The 21,682-nt window shown below is 38.6% G+C and overlaps 1 protein-coding gene and 1 pseudogene across 6 annotated transcripts in view; one reads left to right on the top strand and one right to left on the bottom strand.

Annotated features, from left to right (window-relative positions):
- Positions 1 to 21,682, bottom strand: part of CCDC85A (coiled-coil domain containing 85A) — a 234,701-nt gene that overhangs the window by 192,735 nt on the left and 20,284 nt on the right. The window lies entirely within an intron of this gene.
- On the top strand, positions 16,964 to 17,522 carry LOC144455408 (calcyclin-binding protein pseudogene; annotated as a pseudogene).

Below are 21,682 nucleotides of genomic sequence, written 5' to 3'. Positions count from 1 at the left end.
TAATCAGGTGCAAGTTATTTCCATCATAAAGTTCTTGAGGGCAAGGACTATTTGGTTTTTGCCTCTATCTCTGGTAGTTAGCACAGTGTCAGACACATCGTACTTATTCAATAAATGCTTCTGAAAGGGAATATTAGCTTAATGCCAATTAAAGCATAAATAAATTACTCTTCTGTCATTCAACTGGCAAATTCTGAAATGAAATTTACCAAACTCTAAATCCTGTGATATTACTGAGTAATCCTTGTGTAACAGATTCTCATGACACAATGGCCAGAGTAAGCTTTCAGGGATTTTTTTCTTGGCTCATCGCAGCCAACCAAGAAACCTGGGGAAATGCCTGCCTGGTTCTCCCAGTATACTGAGACTAATCCCTTACTTGCAAGCAGGTAGCTCACATTGTTACAGAAGAAAGTTTTATTAAAAGGAAGAAAACAAATCAGAAATCCTTGAACCATTACTCCTAAAGGCATATGTAAACTCCTCAAGCCATAGTTTGGAGTCTGATGGCTTCTCTGGCAAAGGCTCCCTCCCCAACAAATACTATGTTGGCCAGGCTGCTTCCTGCCCATCTCAACTCCCGATGGCAGCTCCAGCTTCCCAGCCTTGCCAACCAATCCATCAGTTTCTGACACAAGGCAAATTTCATCTTTCTGTCCCATCTCTACCATACAAGATAAAAACAAAGCCCTCCAGAATTCTCTTACGCCTGCTTGCTGTCACTTTACCTTAGGGTCCTTCCTCTTCCCTATATTCTGTAGTCCTTTCCAGTTACTAACCCCATCTATCAACAATACTCTCATTTTGGGGTAAACACATTTTGTTTCCCCATTGCTACACAAAGCAGAGAGGGGAATATCCTCACACTGCCCACAGATGCTTTCCTAAGCATCAAGATGAGATGGACAAAGGAGAAGACTCAAGCATCGGCTTCAAACATAACAATAGTACAAGGAAGTTGAATACCTTTTCTTACTTCACTCCTACAGCTCACGTGCGCGCTGTCTCTCTCTCTCTCTCTCTCTCTCTCTCTCTCTCTCTCTCTCTCTCTCTCTCTCTCTCTTTCTCTCTCTTTAATTTTTTTTAAGTGAGGCAATTGGGGTTAAGTCACTTGCCCAGAGTCACACAGCTAGTAGAGAATGTTATGTGTCTGAGGCCAGATTTGAACTGAGGTCCTCCTGACTTCAGGGCTGGTGCTGTATCCACTTTGCCACCGAGCTGCCCCTAGAGTTCTCTCTCTAGACTGCTCCTCCTCCCCACCAGCTACCAGACCTCCCTCACCCCCTTGATAACAATACTCCCTTATGTTTATCTGCCCCTACTTGAATGTAAGCTCCTTGAGAGTAGGGACCATCTTGTTTTCTTGGTTTTGTATCCCTAGCACTTAGCACAGTACCTAGCATGTGATAATTACTTAATAAATGCTTTATCTATCTATGTATACATGTATCTATCTATCTTCTCTCCACTTCTAATGCAGTTTGTAGCAAACAGGCCAGAAATGGTCCCATGTAGTAAGTACTCTCCCAGTGATCCAAAGAGTATTCCATGAATGAAAGGGTACGACTGGGAAACTGGTGTGACAAGTGACATCAATGAGTTTGAGAATCTGGTCATTTTCTTTTCCTCTGGGTCCATCGTATACCCCTTGTTGTTGTCATCCACTTCCCTTGTCAGATCTGCAACTAGAATGAGATGATCTACCCCATCATGTGGACATTGAACATGATAGGAACAAGAATGACAGGGTCAGGGAGAATACATTTGTGAAAAGAACGACAGATTATCCGCAAGAGGATGGGGACAAATTTTCCTACAAGATGTCCAGTGCTAAGTTTCTTTAAACTTCTGGTCTCTAGTCACCACTAAAGTCTTCTGCCACGTGAAGGTAAGTTAAAAGAATTGGGGGTTTTAGCTTAAAGAAGAGGAAACTTGAAGGGAATATAATGGCTCTCTTCAAATGTTTGAAGGATCGTCGCATGACAGAAAGATTAGATTTGTTCTGCTTAGCCCTTGGGTAGGCCAACTGGGAACAACGGATTAATGTCGAAGGGCATAAGATTCTAACTTGGTGTATGAAAAAATTTCCCAATGATTAACTTTCCATAAATGGTTTGCCTCAGGAAGTAGAAGTGGGAAAGTGGCTGAGTCAATCATGTGCATTCCAATCCTCACCAAATTGTTCTCTTGACCATACTAACTTCTGTACCATGTCCAAGTACCTTCCCCTGCCACACACACACACCTCTTCAGCCTCCTTTTATGTGGTGCCTTCCCCCATTCTATCACAACCTCCTCGAGGTCTGAGGTACTCTCTATCCAAGGTCCTAAAATTATATGAGCCTCCACTAATGTGTTTACTTTTCAATAGCCAGCCAGAGAATACAAGCCAGCTTAGAACAAAGGCATTTACTGGCAGTGCATAAAAAGTATTAATATTAGAGCACATAACCATAAAGCACGTTCTCTAGTAAGCATAAATCATCAATGGAGAGAGTGAGCAAATACGGAGAGATTTCATGAGAACTCCCCCTCCCAGATATACACGGAAATGCATGTAAAGCAGCAACTTAGACCCCCACAGAGTAGAGCCTGTTATGTCTTTGTGATGTTTGATGTCCGCCCCAGGTATGTATGTGTATGTGTGTATGGATACATGTATACATATCCCAAGGATATGCACATATATGTAAACATATGTATGTGTGTGTATATGTGTGTATACACACATATATTCAGTTCAGTTGTTTTTCAATCATGTCCATGTCTTTGTGACCTCATTTGGGGTTTTCTTTGCAAAGATACTGCAGAGGTTTGCCATTTCCTTCTCCAATTTATTTTACAAATGAGAAAAACAAGGCAAAAAAGGTTAAGTGACTTGCCCAGGGTCACATGGCTATTAAGTGTTTGAGGCCAGTTTTGAACTCAGGAAGTTGAATCTTCCTAACTCCAAGCCAAGTGCTCTATTCGCTGCACCACTTGGCTGCTCTAGTATACACATACACACACACACACACACACACACACACACACACACACCCCTATATACATGTATGTATACGTGTGTATATGTATATATGTACATACATACACACACACATATACTCCACTGGGCTCCCTGGGATTGCTCTGCTAAGCTGGGCTTGTGGCTATACTGCTTGAGTGCAGTCCCCATTGCCTTCATCTTGGCTCTGATGTTTGACCTTAGCTCCCTTTGACTCCAATACCTGACTCAGCTGAAGTCTTTGGCTACACGCAATGCCAGGTTCTTCCTAGGAAAACCAGAACCTTACCCTACAAACAATGGGAAACCTCCCCATTTCCACTCCCTTATAACAAAGGTGTCAAGCACCAAACAGCCACAAGGCTCTTCACACTCCAGTCCTTCATGAACCATGAGAAATATTTGACAAAATAAATTAAAATACAACAAAATATAGATAACATTACATTTTAAAACTAAGTCAATATGCAGCCTATAGTGATCTTTATACATGGATTAGTGTCCCCTCACCCTAGTCCCTTTTATATTTTAGTTTGATACTGCTACCTTTGAGTTTGGCAGCATTCCTATTCCAGGTACCAAGCTCTCTCTTTTCCAGCAACAAACAAACAGAATCTCTTCAGGGTTCTTTACCCTCCAGGATATCTATATCCAGGACCAAGTCCATTGTTTCTGCCAATCCTCAACCCAAAATCCAAGTCCCTGGTCTCTGTCAATCCTCAATTGTTTCTCAACTTTTCCACATGCAAAAGGACAAAGTCTAAAAATCTTACAAATGGCAAATAAACTGCTCAGTATCTCTGCCCTTAAACCATATGCCCTTGTAGGTGGTTGGGACCATATCCCTGCCAGGACGATTCAACAAATCACTGACTTGGACTTGCAGCAAACCAGAGTCCATTGCAGGATACACTTTCCTTGATATGAATCTTTGCCCTTTCACAAATCCAAAGTGTAAGAACTAATTAATTCCCTTTGGATTGAATACTCATCTAAAATTCTAACCCAAAAATAACAAATCTACCCCAAATCTCACCATAAAATGAAGCCTGGAGTAATATTTCCATTTCCCTGTGATTTAATACTTCCATTTCCCTGTGATTCACCCAGACTGAACTTTCTTTTCCCCCAAAGCTAATAATAGTGAACAAGAAACCAGTGAGGCAGAGGTTTCCCTCCTATGAATTGCTCAGCAGGGAACGCTCTGTACTATCCAACATTTAGATCTAGAGGGAAAAAAATAGATTTCCTATATGTATCCCTGTGGATTTTTCCAAACACTATTCAGTCCTGAATCAATATCCTCGCAAGCAACTGACTTTTTTGGGAGAAAGGGAATGTAAGTCACTTGAGACTCAGGCAATATAGTCATGGGATAAATAATTTACAGCCAGCAAATTATATCGTGCAAATTAACTTTCTGCTTCCAAGAGAAGAGTCAGTAAACTTCCAACTTGGACTGTGTCTATACCCTCTCTTCCTGAACTATTACAACCACAACTACCAGTGGCACCAATCAGCCACAGGCCATTCACTGTTTTCTAAGCAGTGCACTGGAACACTTTTGTTGCTCTGAAAAGTGATAATAATAACACTTTAGAATTTGCCATATGCTTTCCTCACAGCAACTCTGTGAGAAAGGGATTGTGTCTTTGTCTGATTATTCTCTTTTTTTGGTTAGGCAACAGGGTTAAGTGACTTGCCCAGGGTCACACAACTAGTGTTATGTGTCTGAGGCCAGATTTGAACTCAGATCCTCCTAAATCCAAGGCAGGTGTTCTATCCACTGCCCCCTGTATAGTTATTTTTAATGGGTTATTATGTTCTGGATTTTGTTACTTAACTCTCCTTTGCAGAAAGAGCACTGGACTGAGAACAAGACAAAGCTAGTGAGAACCATTTTGAGCTCTGGCCCCAAGACCTGAGAAATGCCTAAAACCTGGATTGGCCAAGAAAGACATTTTGGCCCACTCTGAGCTTAACCTACCATAATGTCTTGTACGCTCTAGCATAACAGCTATGCTTTGTTTTGCTCTCTGAGTGAACCCAGAATGCCCCTTTTGTGTCAGCAACTAATAGACCAGATGAAGCTGATCAGAAGCGTTCTTCTGTTTGTGACTGTCCAGGGCGGGACGCCTTGAACGGACACTATCTTGAATAATGAGACTATTTCTTATCCTCATATTTTACGGATACATGTTATGCTATGTTATAATATATATATATATATATATGTGTGTATATGTATACATATATATATATATATATATATATATATATATATATAGAGAGAGAGAGAGAGAGAGAGAGAGAGAGAGAGAGAGAGAAAGAGAGAGAGAGAGAGAGTCACATTAATGATAAAAGAAACATAGACATCCTGGATCTATAATTTCAATTGACACCTTGACATTTTCTTATATTATTGTATTTACAATCTATCCAATTAAGAAATTCCTTTCTTTTATTATGGTTAACAAATATAGAGACTATAACTTTGGCTGACACAGGCATCCTGAGCAAGGAAGGGAGGGAGGGGTGAGAGAGAATTACTCTGAAGACTTACCGCCCCCTTTGTCTATTTGTCTTTGGGCTTATTTTCCACAATGAACTCCCATGAATATCTCTATATGTATATTCCACCAGATTTGAGAGAAATAAACATGCTCATGTAGCCTAATTTTGTCTTTCTTAGAAGGAACTCAGTAATGGTTCACACTAGTCACACTTATTGTGTGACAATGGGCAAGTCACTTAACCTCTCTGAGATTCAATTTCCCTATCTATAAAATGGGGATAATAATACTGGTAGTTCCTCAGACAAGGATGCAGTATGGAGCACAAGAGATAATGCATGTAAAGTGCTTTGCAAACCTTAAAGCACTATACGCGTGTGAGCCAGTCTCAATGGACCAATTTTGACAGGGGTAAAGGGTCATGAGAATTACTACTATTGTTGCATATGATTATCTTTTCTGATGCCGTTTTACAGATAAAAGAAAATTGAGGCCTACAAAGGTTCAGTAGCTTGTCCAGGTTCACCCAGCTGTTTCATTATAACCAGAACAAGAACTCAGGTTTCTTGACTCTCAGTCAAATACTTTTCCTAGTATACCATATTCATTTCCCATGATGGAACTGATAGACGAACTTGGTGTTGAAGGTGTGGATAAACAGATGGATAAACCAGGAGAAGCCTGAATGGGGGAAAAGTAATTTTGATGGGTTGGCTCTTGCATCCCAGCAAGTTTCAGAAATGTCACCAACTAAAAAGAAATTAATCTGTTGAGACCCAAAGGGTCATTAGCTCAGATAAAACCATCTTACAGATGGACCAGAGCTAGTGGATTCAAACAAAAAGTGATAAGGAGGACGGTTTAGGAAACTTCTGCCACCAAATCCCCAGTGTCTTAGCCTGAATAAACCTAATGAAAACTCTCCTGACTATTGTGTACATTTGGCAATGGAGTCGTTTAGTCTTATGGAATCTACTGTGGTCACTTAAGTAATGAACTTCTATATATAAATTGCTTTAGATAGAAATGCAAACATCATCTTCATCCTGGGCTGGCTTCATCAGATACACTGTGTCAGCCATTTTGCCAATGAGTACAAATCCCTCATTGTATTAAAATTCTGCATCTTTGATGAATAGGCAATTTAGCTCATTGTCTGCATTGCTCCTAACAAATTCACTATCCTCATAACACCATCTCCCCATCCCAAGAATTCACTGCAAGAACTAAAGAGAGGAAATGATCTTAATTACCAACCATAATTCAGTAGAGAAGCTACAGCTGAAAGAAAAGAGACCTAAGAAACTCAAATCAACTTCTCTGTTGCTTCACCTGGCTTTACAAACTATTGTGTTTAAAAACTGATCAAAAAGTGTCACGGAGAGTAAAGACAGATGGGAAAAGCAGCAAAAGTGGCTGATATGAAAAGCCCAAATGAGGCAAACTATGGGTTAATGGAATACAGGCCAAGTCACTTTAAGTCAGTCCTTTTTTGAGTCTGATGAGGTAGAAAAGAGTGCTTGAGGCAGATGGAGCAAGCTAGGGGATAAGATGAAGAATGTGACCAGCCAGAAAAGTGATCAAAGAAGACTATGCATTGAAGCCCCTACCATCGACTTATCTGTGCTTTCACAAAACACCCTGAATTCCAGAACAATTCTTCCCCTCCTCTTTTCTGTTCTCTTCACTTCTCTGGACTACCTGATATCCTAGGCATTTTGAAGCCATACTTGCTCCTTCCACTCTCTTGTTCCCTTCCCCCTATTCCATAAAATTGTATTTAAACCATACCTTTGACCTGGCTAACCACCTTTGCCTCCTACTGAAAGCAGGGCCATTCTGCTCCCTTAGGGGAGCAGGGCCAGCAGCCTATGTTCTGCCTCCTCCATGGAGTAGAGCCTATTGGAGCTCTGCCTTATGGGGGAGCAGGCCCACTTGGGTACATCACCCCAATAAATGCCTTTCTTTAACTTGGAGACTGTCCAAGTGAATTCTCTCAGGATACTAGGACCCACATGTCTATTTCTCATCATTTCAGGAGCATCCCAACATTCTTGAGGGCCATCCTGAACTCATCACCAATGGCTACAGAGGTCTAAGTGAATTCTTTCACACCCGAACCAGTTCTCCCAACTGTAATCTCAACAAATCGTGTCCCTTCTTTGCGACACCATTTTAGGGTTTTTTTGGAAAAGATACTGGAGTGATTTGTTATTTCCTTCTCCAATTCATTTTGCAGATAAGGAACTAGGCAAACAGGGTTAAGTGACTTGCCCACGGTCACACAGCTTGTAAGTGTCTAAGGTCAGATTTGAACTCAGGAAGATAAGTCTTACTGATTCCAAGCTCAGTTCTCTATCTACTATGCCACCTAGCTCCCTCCCTAAGTCACTTACCTCAGTTGTGATTTTCTATAAAATATCAGACATAATCATACATTGGTTCCACAACAAGCATAGTATCACAGATTTAGAATTTTAAAAGGTCTTCAGAGGTTGTCTAGTCCAACTTCTCCCTCTGAAGATGAGGAAACTGAGGCCCAGAAACACTAAGCAATTTCCCCAAGGATGCATAGGTAGCGAGAGGCAGAATTCAAAGCCAGGTGCCCTGACCCCAATCCAGCATCCTTCCTGTATACCACATTGCAAAGCAAAACTGTTTTCTTTAAACCATTAATCTTTTGGATACTTGGCATCCCCAAAACCAATCACGAAATGAGGGACCAAAATACAAGTACAGAAGAGGATAAACTTCAGGGGAAGATTTCCAAACTTGTGCTTGGGGTGTGGAACTGAAAATATCCTTAACAAAAGAATGAACTAGATTCCAGTGATCCTAGGATTCCATTTTTTTCTTTGACACCTCTAATATTACAAATAAGAAGTACAATGGTATAGTAGGAGCATAACCTAACCCCTTCTCCCATGTAGGTTGGGCTAGTTTTTCCTTAAAAAGTAAGGAGACATTCCTTGAGAATTGGTTGGCTAAAGGGACTAAGGGCTTAGACTGTTGATGTTAATTTCTCACTACCTGAATTCAAAGCAATCAAGCTTTGAGGAAGGACTCTTAGATGCTTGGCTGGTCAGTCACAAAGGGAGTTTTGCTCAACTGAATCACCTTAAAGAGTTCGCCAGCCTACCTTTACTTAACAACCTTCCCCTGCTGTAACTATATAAACCTCCTTTTCTTAAGTACTGAATGACCTACAAATGTCTTATTTTGCTCCAATATTGAACCTAAATTATAAAGGAATTGGCCTGAGCCATGACCAGGCCAGAACAATTGGAAAGTATAATTCAAGGATCTGGTAGTGTTTCTCTGGGTCAGCAGATAATGGGTTTGATGAATAGGGACGGGGCCAGCCTCTCTGAAACACAGCTGTCTGTTTCAATTGACACTGAACAGTAAAATCTTTTTTTTAATTTTCATGAACTTGGTTACATCATTAACATCATTAGTAGATATTCCCTTCAAAGATGCCGATCTTGGGCTATTCATACTTTTTCAGCCAATGGAATGCTTGCCTATAGAGTTAACACATTTAAAGCGTTTTGTAAATCTTAAAATGACGTAAAATATTAGTAGTTGTTGTTATCTATGCCCCTCCCCCAAATACTAGTCATAGAGGATTTATGGAACATGCTGAAGGTCTTCCTCTAGGTCTCTTAATATTCAGCAGATATGTAGTATTTTGCTTGTTTTTGCTACATAACCGGCACACCTCCTTTTTAAATCTTAAATCTTCTGGATATCTTTTATACCATTTAGAGCACACATGTCATCTTTGATCATGCTGAAGCCTTCTTATGCCTCTCATGGGTCTATCCATCTCGTGTCAGACCACTTACAATTGTGACTCCATACCAATCATGGTGGACTATGATTTGTGGCCATAAAGCATCACCAAAATACAGGGAACAGCTTGAAATTGTTGAAAGCCCTATTCAATGTCCCCAAAGTTACCTATCCTTCTCCTTTCCTCTAACTCAATTCCGACCCAGCTCATTGTCCATCTGCTGTGCCTGCCCATACAAATACACTGACAGACAAACTCAATGGGTGTCCCTTCCAATTGCATTTCATAGTCTGGACAGCAGGATGCTTTTACACATTTGGCTCTTCTTTTATAGATCATTAGATCTTCTCTTTTCAGTGGTAGTGGGTCTCACAGAAAGGAATCTATAGCTTGATACAATTGACATCATCTACAACCAGCATCTGGAGAACCTCACCAACTAAAGAAAATTCTTCTTCTATTTGGTCTGTGTGGGGGAGCCTCTAAGTCAATGGCAAATACCTTTGTTAAGTATATACCCCCATTTTATACCTCAGTTGACAATGACAATCAGAAAGTCATTGAACAAGTCTATTTCCGTGGTCATGTGTATTAAGTAATCCTTGTATGACCCTAATATACACGGAGGTACCTTGTTGGAGAAAAATTCTTAAGACTGAATTTTGCTCTAAGTTAAACACTTAAAAAAAATCCACAAACCATAAACACATTGGGATGTATTTTCTATACCATCAGTACAGTAAAAAAATAAAAAAACAACTAAAGTTAAAAAACTGCTAAGAGAAAAACACGTCAGTGAATCAAACTAATAGCTAAATTAGGTTAACTTGACTATAGTGGGCCAACAGAAGGGTCAGCCTGTTCCAGGGTTATTTTTTCTGCCTTTATTGTTTGAACGGAATTAGTTTTATTGATTTTCATTTAGTGGTATTTTTCTGCCTCCTGGGCAATAAATGGTCCTGCCCTGAAAACCTTGTAACATCTTCATTACTGATAGAGAAGAACACTCATCAGAAGATGAATTTTTCCAACTGATGATTCCTTCACTGTAAAACTTCCCACTAAAGGAAACCATTAAATCAGCATAACCTTTGCTTTAAAAAATAACTAAGGAAGGGGATTAAATGGGATATAAATCTGTATTCATAAAAATTGAACACACTGATCACAGAAAAACCTCCCTGTCCAGGGACCCATGAGCGGGAAGATTAGAAGATGTCCAATAAAAATCAGAAGACTGAGAAATTGAAAGAAGGAAGGAGAGCCATGAAGTAGGTCATTCTAAGCATTAGCAGGACAAGGGCAACATATGACAGGCAGCTGCCAAAGCAACACATATTAGGAAACAACATTGGATACATTTTGATATGTAGACTGTACTCTGAAAAGTAGAATACTACATTTTTTTTATTCCCAGAACTTAGCACAGTGCCTGGCATACAGAAAGTGCTTAATAAATGCCAGATGATTGACCGATTAGTAAGTACAAAGCAAATCCAACAAACACAGCTCTCTATTTCCCAAGATCACCAACCCACTGAAAGTATGTCACCAGACCCTGTTTCCTTGTTATCCTCATTTGTGTTTGTTTTGCTGTACTCTTTATCTCAGGCTTCACTCTGATTAGCCTTTAATTTGTTATAATAAATCTCTATTATCCTTGACATTACTTTGAGAGTGTGTCTGCTTGATTAGCCCAAATAATGATGCCCAATGAAACTGCTTTGATACAGCAAATGCTCCTCTTTCACTTTCATTTATGAGCCTCAATACAGCATTCTGTAGTTCTACCTGTACAAGTATCAGTTGGAAATATTAGGGCATCAGGAAAAAGAGAAGATGTATACATACATACATAAGTGTGTACAAAAAAAAGTGCTCCTCCCTCCCCCCCTTTGGGGAGGAGCAGTCAACATGCTTTTCCACATAGGTAAGACCAAGAGGAACTAAAAAGGTTAAGACCAAGCAGATTAAGTTAGAGAAAAACTAAACAACATAACACAAATCTTATTTACCACCTGCTCATTAAAACTGGTTTGCTCTCTTAGGACTAAAGTAAGGTTTTTTTTTTTATTTTCTAAACACACAGTCAACAAATACCCAAACAGATCTGTGATCTCATCCATTCAGGAATTGCCTCCAATAATGCAATGAGCAACTAACTTGTTTCTGCCTGCTCCCTTTGTGTAACTGGTGTTCGGCTTCTCCAAAATTTTGCCTTTTGGGTGGAGGAAGGAGCACCCAACATGTTTCTCCATACAGGAAAGACCAAGAGGGTATAAAGAATGTCTATTGCCTAGGTTTCAACATGTATCTGGATGGACTCCTGATAGATTTTGTACAACAATATGTATATCTGGAACAAACAGTACAGTTCATCTCTTTCTACCTACACACACACACACACACACACACACACACACACACACACACACACACACACACACACACACACATTTTCTTCTCCCTTTTATGTTATTATCTTTCCCAACTAGAATTTAAGCCCCTTAAGGGAAGGGTATGTCTTTCTGGACATATATATTTGTATTTCCAGCATGTTGCACTGTGCCTGATACATAGTAAGTACCTAATAAATGCTTCTTGACTTGACTTGACTTGGACTATGAGCTAACTCCAGGACTGCAAAAAAAGAGGAGAGTTGGATTGCTTTTGGGAAAGTGCAAAGCTCTTTTACTGACCCCAAGTTTTTCATGAAAGCAAAGACCCATCTTTCCAATATTAACATTTTCCCAGTGTTGCTATATGGTTGTAAGCCAGGGAACACTACTGTCTTTAAAGAACCAAAGATGAGTATCACATAGGAGACAATGCAAAGGTACATTGTGGGTATGAGCAACACGTAACACATAATCAATGAAGAATTCCAAAGGATACAAGTAAAGGACATCATCAAGGAAGTTTATGATGGCAGAAAAGTGCAATTGGTGGTAGAGCAAGAGAGAGGAATCAAAGATAGACAACTAGGATGCTCTACTACCACACTGGCAATATTTGGCGTAAGCAAGCCAATAAATACATCCAGAAATCTGGAAGAGTGAAATGTAAATGACTAATACAGTTATTTCTCCAAAACATTATTTTATTATATTGAACATTTGCTAAGAGAATAGGAATATACCATATTAATTCAAATATACACTGAAATGTAGGCTGTACCCCTGAAATGAGATTATTCTTTCATTAGAAAAAAAAATTAAGCATACACTAAAAAATGACAAAAAGTGTTTGTTAAAATGTTTTAATACAAAAATCTTCTTGTATTTATTTCTATTTAAATAAGGGTACTTTATTCATTTTTTATCAATACTATTTTCTTCCATCTTTCCATTTTCATTTTTTAGAAAGCTGAAAATAAGGGCAGCTAGGTGGCAAAGTAGATAGAGTGGCGACCCTGAAGTCAGGAGGACTTGAGTTCAAATCTGGCCTCAGACTAAACACTTGACACTAACTAGCTGTGTGACCCTGGGCAAGTCACTTAACCCCAATTGCCTAAAAAAAACTGAAAGTAATTTTAGAAACCATCTTAACCAACCCCCTCATTTACAAGTAATCTTACCTAATTTCCCTCATTTAGTAAATAAGGAAATTGAGATCCAGGAAGGTGAAATGACTTACTCAAAGTCATGCAGCTAGTTAGTAATAGATCTAGGACTAGACACCATGTGCTATTTTCAAGACACAAATTTAAGGAAGATTTTTTATGATGAATTTAATAGAGCAATCTCACTAATTTTAACTCCACACAACGTTAAGAAGTTTACTATTTTAAATAACAATATACATTTCTAAGTTGTTTTTTACATTGATAAAATTTTAGTTTAAGGGATGGTTAAGTTTTATTTTATTTGTTTATTGCTTTTAAATTATAATCAAAACTTTCCTCTGAATTTTTCCAGGTCCCAAAAGCCAAATCAACAGGGATTCACTCGCTTGCAAAAAGATCAGAATGTGCATTTGAACTTACAGGAATGTCTTGTCATTCTGCCCACATAGACTCAAAATTTTAAGGCATGCCTTTTCACACGATTGTAAATTACTGAGTACATTTTTGAGAGAGAAAAAGAGTGGTAGAGATAAAGAAAAAGAGAAACAAAGAGAGAAGCAGAAAGAGACATATCGAGTAGCAAGTGAGAGAGACAGACTATGGCACACATGCCTGTGTAGACACTGTGAACACTGGCTAATCAGAACATGGAAGATGTCAATCAATCAACAAGCACTGAACTAAGTACTGGGAATACAAAGAAAAAGCACAATCTGTTCCTGCCCTCAGGAATCCTAGTTTTTAATGGGGGAGACAGCATAAAGTAATCAGAATGTACAAGATAAATAGAAACCAAATGAAAAGAATCACGTGATGTCAATATGGAGGAATAGTAGGGTGAATAGTTCCACTATCTGATAGACACATAACTCAAAATTTTGAAAAAATCTCAGATTCCTACAACAGGACAAAGCCAAGAAAATTAAAGGCAAAAAAAACTGTCCCCAATCAAAGTTTCAGTCAATAGTCAATAGGCAAGAAACATTCATAAAGCACCTACTGTGTGCCAGACATTGTGCTAAGCATTGGAGTTTTACATTTTTTAAAGAGAATCTGAGTCATCGAGATTGAAAAAGAATCTACACATAACGTGTTGTGAAATAGAGATTATGAAAATACGCCCTTTCTAAAATGTCTGCACTTCCAAAGCAAATCAAGCTGAACTCTGAGTGGCTTCTCATGGTCGTCACCACGCTGCAATGCTATTCATAAGGCACCACCTGGATAATGTTTATTCCTAGCTCACTAATTGATCATAATGGTAAATGTTCTATCTTCCAAAGTGTCCTCCTATGGAAAATGAGGGACTAAATCCATCCAAGCTCTGCACTGGCTCTGCAACCAAGGCATTGGCCATTGGATCTCAAAGCAATAAGCAATCTCATCCTACCAATCAAAAGCAGGCAAGTGCACAACACACCCTCACCATATGTATCTGGCCTTTGGAATTCTCCAAACCACTAGACCACAGAAATAGGTACCTGCATGTTGCCTTTGTTTGAAAAGAAAGAGTCAACATTCCATTTTTTTTTCCATTCAGCTGGGTGACTCTTCTTTTACTTGTCAGTTAGGCCCAAATATATTTCAGCACCTGCAAATATGATTAACGACATATGGCCATTCTTTTGCTTGGTAAAATGTACACATCAGCAAGTACTACCTAAGGAAACCACAGAGACCCTGAAGCAACGAGCATGGGAAATCCTAATAGCCCAAAATGTTTACACAAAACAAAGAAAAACAAAATGCTTGTGGGAAAGTCTATAAATATAAGCAAATAGTAGTTAATGCCGAGAAACTCTTAAATCAGACATTCCAACCTTTTAAAACACCATCATGATTGCAATGAAGGCACTCTCTACTTCTGCCTATAGTAGCATAAATCAGTGTAACAGGCTTAATTAGTGAAGCTTCCGGTAAGCTGAGTTATTAAAAAAATACAACTCCTTGGTAGCAGTTGGTAGAGCCATCTGCCTGGTCCCCTGGCTGCTAGTCTCTACCCCTTCTGCTTCTTGGAGCACACCAACAGACTGCTCAGATTCCACTCCATTTCAGTTCAGAGGATTATATGGGTGTGTGGAATGTGAAGATTGGACATAGCATGATCAGCCTCATCATAAGAACACCTAAGTGGAATAATCGGGGGTCTTGGTGCAGGAAGTGTTGCTCCTAGTTTTATATTCTGGAGTCAAACAGAACAAGGTTCCCAAATGGCAACCCTTCAAATACTGGAAGTGGCTATCTTGCCCTTCCTTTATCTTCTTTCTTCCTGACTGAACAACCCCTATTCCTTCAACCAATGACAACATGGCATTATTTCCAGACTTTTAATCATCTTGACTTAAGGCCTCTCTGCAGTCCAAGCATGGGGAACCTGGGGCCTCAAGTCCACACGTGGCCCTCTAGGTCCTCAAGTACAGCCCTTTGACTGAATCCAAACTTCACAGAACAAACCCCCTTAATAAAAGTATTTGTTCTGTAAAACTTGGACTCAGTCAAAAGGCTGTACCCAAGGACCCAGAAGGCCACATGTGGCCTCAAGGTTGCAGGTTATTCACCCCCGAATAAAAATCAATCCATAATTCAGATAGAGTATTTTTGAACCATCCCCTAATACTAACTTCAAACACACATGGTATTAATATCAGCGAGGATTTGTTCATCTTAAGCAACATTTATTAATTGTACTCTCGCTGCTTCTGAAAATCATCTCCTCCGGGTCTTTACTTTTAGAGACTTTTTATCACAAGCAATTTATCACACAAAAAGAAAAATACCTACACTTACCATGAGAGCAAGATTTTTCTGGTGTTAAAAATATGTAAACTTATAAAAAGTCAAGTAGAAACCATCTTTATACTTCGAGCGACTGAGTCATTTTGACTATTAGAAATACCCAAATTAAATACAAAGGACCTGTGAAGGGAGATGCTATCTGCATCCAGAGAAAGAACTGATAAATAGACGCATAAAATGATTTTTCATGTATATACATATGTGTATATATATATATATACATATATATGTATGCGTACATATATATACATAGTTGTGTTTAATTGTAGCTATCTCTGGGAAGATGGAGAAAAAAAGAGAAAAAAGGAAAGTTACATGCTAACTTTATTATATATTTAAAAGGAATGGCAAGTTGTATATAATAGATTTGCAGTTTCATGTACAATCATCTTTTTTTCTATTCTACTATCTTATGGAAATGCTTGTTTTATTTCTTAAGTTCAGAATAAAATAAATAATTTTTAAATGTCTTTATACTCCTTCCCTTGCTAATTATACCCTAGGTGGAGTAACAGTACCTTGTAAGCATTGGGTCTTTGATAAATGTTTGTTGCATGAATGAATAAATGAATGAATGAATGAATGAATGAATGAATGAATGCCTAGTGCTACTCTTAGTGCTATTCTACAATGACAGGAGAAACATTTTCTGTTAGAAAAATAGAAGGATTCCTATTTTTTCTTCTTTGTTTTGTTTTGTTTTCTCTTTCTTGTGGTTCCTCCTATTGGTTCTAATTCTTCCTTACAACATCACTAATGTGAAAATATGTTTAATAGGAATGTATATGTATAGCCTATATCAGATTGTGTACCATCTTGGGGAGGGAGGGGGAGAAAAATTTAAAACTCAAAAGCTTATGGAAGTGGTTATGGATAAACCAAAATAAATTAATTTAAAAAAAAAAAAGAAAAATAGAAGGAACACCAAAATGAGGAGAACCAACTTCATCCATCTAAGACTTTTTTCAGTTAGTCATGTGAGAATCCATGACTAGTGAAGCCTAACCAGGAGGCAAGCCCCTGAAGTGACCTTAATAGGCCAGATCATATCAGAATAACAGGAAAATCTTATCCCTTGAGTACATAGGATAAAAGAAAATTTTCTATAATTGTTCCTCATGTTGAATTTAAAATTCAGGAAATTTATTTTCTCCATGTGGCTGAAAGGAAAGATTAAATTTTCTGAAACCAAAAATCATTTTGGGTCTCCAAACTCATTTTATCTGGTATATTTATAAAAATGTCTCCCCTACACAACGGCACAGCTTGGCCTTGCATTACCACTGGGAATGCAGCAAACCGTGGTATCAGTCCTGGAGGAGATTCAGAAAGAACTGGAAGAGGTGAAGGAAGGAGTTGCTGGAAAGGCCACCAGGAAAAGAGGTCATAACACTCAGACAGAAAACCCATATTAAAGACAGAAACCAAGCACAAGATCCAGCAGAAGGATCAGGAAAAGGGAGAAACAGTCGATAATGAAAAGTCAGCTGTCGGCCATTTGAGTTGGGCTCATGATAGAAATCAACAATTTTTGATGGGATCAATCAGCTAGATTGGCGAAGATCTATATACCTTTCCTGGTGTTCAGCAAGTCCCCACTGAGAATGTGCAAGTCAAGTCATTTGAGTTTCTCATAAAGCATCTAAATGGGCAGAACTACTCCATGAGCATCAATAGCTTCTTGAAGCTCATCTCCTTGGAAGGTGGTTTGAGAAAGACTAAGATGGATGCAGTTAATGTATTATGCAAAAAGAAGCTGCAACAGAAATAGGAGCTTGTCTGACTCAGGTATAAAAAGAATGCTAAGAAAAGGGAAAATCCTCCTTTGACGTTGACACAAGCAATTAAGCAATTAAGTGGTATTTATTCCTACTATGTGACAAGCACTGTGCTAGGGACAGGAGACACAAAGAAAGGTTGAGAAAGAACTCCCTGCTTTCAAGGAGCTCACAGTGAGCAAACAACTACGTATAAACAAGCTCTAAACATAGTCTCAGAGGAAAGGCACTAAGGACTGTGAAAGGAAGGAAAAGAAGCAAAAATGTATTGACCACCTACTATGTGCCAGGCACTGCACTGTGCACTTTACAAACATCTCATTTGATCTTCAGAACAACCCTGGAGAATAGGTGCTATTATGATCCCCATTTTACAGTTAAAGAAATTGAGGCAGACAGAGGCTAAGCTACTTGCTCAGGGTCACATAGCTAGTAAATATAAGCTCAGGTATTGCTGCCTTCTCCTAAGAAAGGTTCTTGAAGTGAGAAGCTGGTAAGTGTTCCGATGAGAAAATGAACATAATTATTAATAAAGCTTGGGTGAAGTCAAAGGAGGAACAACCCTAAGGAGAGGCTGAAATTTGAGACAAAAAGTCCTTTTAGCCATCAATGTGGAAATGTTGCTTCCATTAAGGGGCTGTTGCTGGATGGCATAGATGCAACTGCCGAGAATATTGTTTACACCGCCTTTTCTTCCAAGCAAAGACCCTGAATTTTTTTCTATTTCATGAAGGAAGATTTATTTAAAATTAAAAACAAAAACAAAAAGTGCATGCAGATTCGACAAATGGAAAATGAGTTTTGATGTGAAAACTGGACTTAATTTTGTTCCTAAGATACCTTAGCTCCCCTCACCAACCTCCCACCCACCCACCATCCCCCCCACCCAAAAAAAAATAACTGGAGATTAAAAAGCACTAGAGTTTTAAGAGAAAACACAATGCCCAGGATGTATATTTTATTTTTAAATGTTTCATTCGAGAGGCAACAAGTTATAGTGGAAAAGTAGATGCTGGATTTGGAGTCAGAGACCTTGGGTTCAAATCCTGGCTCTGTTATTTATTTGCTGTGTGACCTTAGGCAAGACACTTTTCCCCTCTGAACCTCAGTTTCCAAAGCTATAAAATGAGGGGATTGGACTAGACATTCCCTAAGATTCTTTCCAGATTTCAATCTTATGATCCTACAACCTTAAAATCTAGACTTTGTTTCAACAATGACAGAATTTGACAGAATTACATTTAAGTATATATGTTATTTATAATGTATATTTACTATATTATACTGTTATATTTACTTCTAACATGTTTATAATATATTTAAGTATAAGTGCCTTATATTTATTGTTTCTCCCCCCATAGTACCAAGCAGTCTCAATAAATATTTGTTGATTTATGAAGAAAAAAATCATTTTCTGTGTGTCTGTGTTCAGTCTCTCCTAGTAAGGACAAGCCATTGCCTCTGCAAGGACTGTATTATAAGCTGTACATTCTTCCTCTGCTATTATCCCTTCTCTACGTCTTCTATTATTCTTTGCTGGGTAAGTATCAAATGTACTGGAAAGAGCAGACTGTTATTTCTGCCAAAAGCACTTGAATGGCACTCTAAAGAGAAGACGATTTATGTCTTTTAAAAAAAATGTAGTAACTTGACCAAAGCCCTTTTTAAAATTATACTAGAGTTTTGTCCTCTCTTCATCTTCAAATATCATATGGTCTATTAATGACACTGAAAATCAGATCTATAAAATGCTAAAAATCAGCCTATTTTAAAATATACAAATATGAGAGTGAAGGTCCACCCATTCCAATACAGAAGGGCAAGATATCTCAATGAAATCATTCACCTCCACCCCCAATTAACATAATTGACAATATTTTTTTCAGGTGAAATTACTTTTTTGATTGAGTTACAGAATCTCAATCAAAGGAATAAAATAGGTATGAAAGGTATAAAGTGTTTTTAAAAGGGTATAAAATAGGTGTGATATCCCTACTGACTCAATTGAATCAATCAATCAAAAGTATAAAATAAGTAAGGAAAACTTATTAATCAGCTTGGAAGGAGTTAAATAGCTACAGCCATTGTATGGAATAAAATGATATTATACAGGAAGCTCCTTGAGAGTAGGAGCTGCATTTTTTTTCTTTCTCCGTATATTCAGTGGAACATAGTAGGCACTTAATAAATATTTATTGACTGAGGTTGAAGAGAATCAATCCATGCCCTGCAGGGTTTAAATAAAATAGCAAGCCAGCATAGAATCTAGTATTCCAATATCAAGCCAGCCTAAAGACTTCAAGGAAGCCCTCTAAGAGGTAGGGGAAAGTCTGTCTCTCTCCTCCCCCCTACCTCCTTAGCCAAATGAAGACCCTGCAAAATTTGAAAGATTGGAGGATCTGGATTTCCCATCTCTAACAGTTAACAGTAAAAGTATATACAGAGTAACAGTAGCTAATGAGAGCTAAGGACCAAATAGATACACTGACGAAAGGCAGCTTCAAAACTTTACAACAACCTCAACCCTCAAAGCCCAAAAAGAGCTTCACTTCAAGGAAATTCCTGGAAGGGAGAAGAGGATTTCCACCCAGCAGGAGCTCTAAATAACCCCATTCACCACATGTGCTCCCTAAGCTTGAGCTCACTTGTATATACTTATCAGAGAGTGTGACCCCAATTTTTGGAGGGATGTTGTATATCAGTCCTTGGTATGCCTTCTCAGTAAATATTACTTTGTATAAGCTAATTGTTGTTCATTCGTTAATTGATATTGGGTAGATATTAATTGGCTAAATGACATTAGGAAACACACTGTATGGGTGTTTGTAAGTGATTCTCTTAGCCACCTCCAGCATCTCAGGTTTGCTCCCTAGAATCCTGAGAGAAGAGATGGTAGCCCCATGTGGGGATCCAGCCAGTGTAAAGTTGGGATAGTGAGTACAGAGCCTGAGCTTCACGAGGATATCTGAAATGAAGTTAGAAACAATAAGTTTGGAAACGTTACCTCAACATCTAATACAAACTGGCCCTCCCAAGTAACATACAAAGCAATTCAACACACATCAATTTCATCACTGTCTGTGTGTACTCAGTGCCTACCACAGTGTCTGGCACATGAACAAGTATTTGTCGACTGACTGGCTGATTGAAAAAATGAGATAACATGAGTAAAGCATTTTGCAAACCTTACAGCAATATACAAATCTTAGCTATCATAGTCATCGTCATCATCATCATCATCATCATCATCATCATCATCTACTATGTGAAGAGTCCTAAATTAAGCAGAATCATAATTTTTAAAAATGTCCTAGGTCCTTATATTAGGATATGACTTATGAAAATAATACCAAAATCAATCTGTCTATATAGAACAAAGTATAGTTGAAGTCAATATTTTCATGTCCTATCATGTTTCCTGGAAGTTCTTGAGTTCTTGAGCCCAGCTTTGTCCTAGTCGTTGGGGAAGCCAGTACCTACCTGTTTTGTGACTCAGTCTCTTTTTCTCTGAAATGATTTTTTTAAATTAAATATGAGTGCCCAGATTTACAGGGTATTGTGAAGGACTGCTGTAGAGACAATCAAGGAAATGATACATGCTGCATGATTTCTGAATAGGAAAGAGCAGGCAGTTGAGTACTGGGTAAACAAACCACTGTGGTTGTCCACATTCTGGAACCCCTTGTAATTACTGACATTTGAGAGGACAGACCTATAAAGGCGAACTGGTAGATCAAGAAGTTTGTAGATCAAGGTGTTTGAGAGTATACAAGGAAACAAAGAAAAGGAGGGAAAAAAAGGAAGGAAGGAAGGAAGGAAGGAAGGAAGGAAGGAAGGAAGGAAGGAAGGAAGGAAGGAAGGAAGGAAGGAAAAAGAGGAGGAGGGAGGGAGGAAGGAGCATTGATTATGTGTTCACCAGGTACTTTAAAAAACCATGCTTAGTGCTCAGGATACAAATACAAAAGCAAGAAGGTATCCACCTTCGAGGAGCTTACATTCTAATACCAAGAAACACTACAAATAGGGGAGTAGTGGCTAAGGAGTGAGTAGTTGTGAAGGAGCCTGGCATGCTTAGATCTCTGAATAAAGAAAGTAAGTCTGATAATGCAAAGAAAATAAACTAGAGGGAGGAAAGATTAGGGAAAGAGATCAGTTAGGAGCTCCTAAAGAAATATAGACACATGGTAATGATAACTTGTATTCATATGATGGCAATGGAGAGAAGACTAT

Source organism: Phascolarctos cinereus, unplaced genomic scaffold, assembly GCF_003287225.1.
Source record: "Phascolarctos cinereus isolate Bilbo 61053 unplaced genomic scaffold, phaCin_HiC Scaffold_2;HRSCAF=192, whole genome shotgun sequence".
In the NCBI taxonomy this organism is placed as follows: domain Eukaryota; kingdom Metazoa; phylum Chordata; class Mammalia; order Diprotodontia; family Phascolarctidae; genus Phascolarctos; species Phascolarctos cinereus.
Note: the sequence above shows the minus strand (reverse complement) of the source record. Positions and strands in the feature narration are given on the sequence as shown.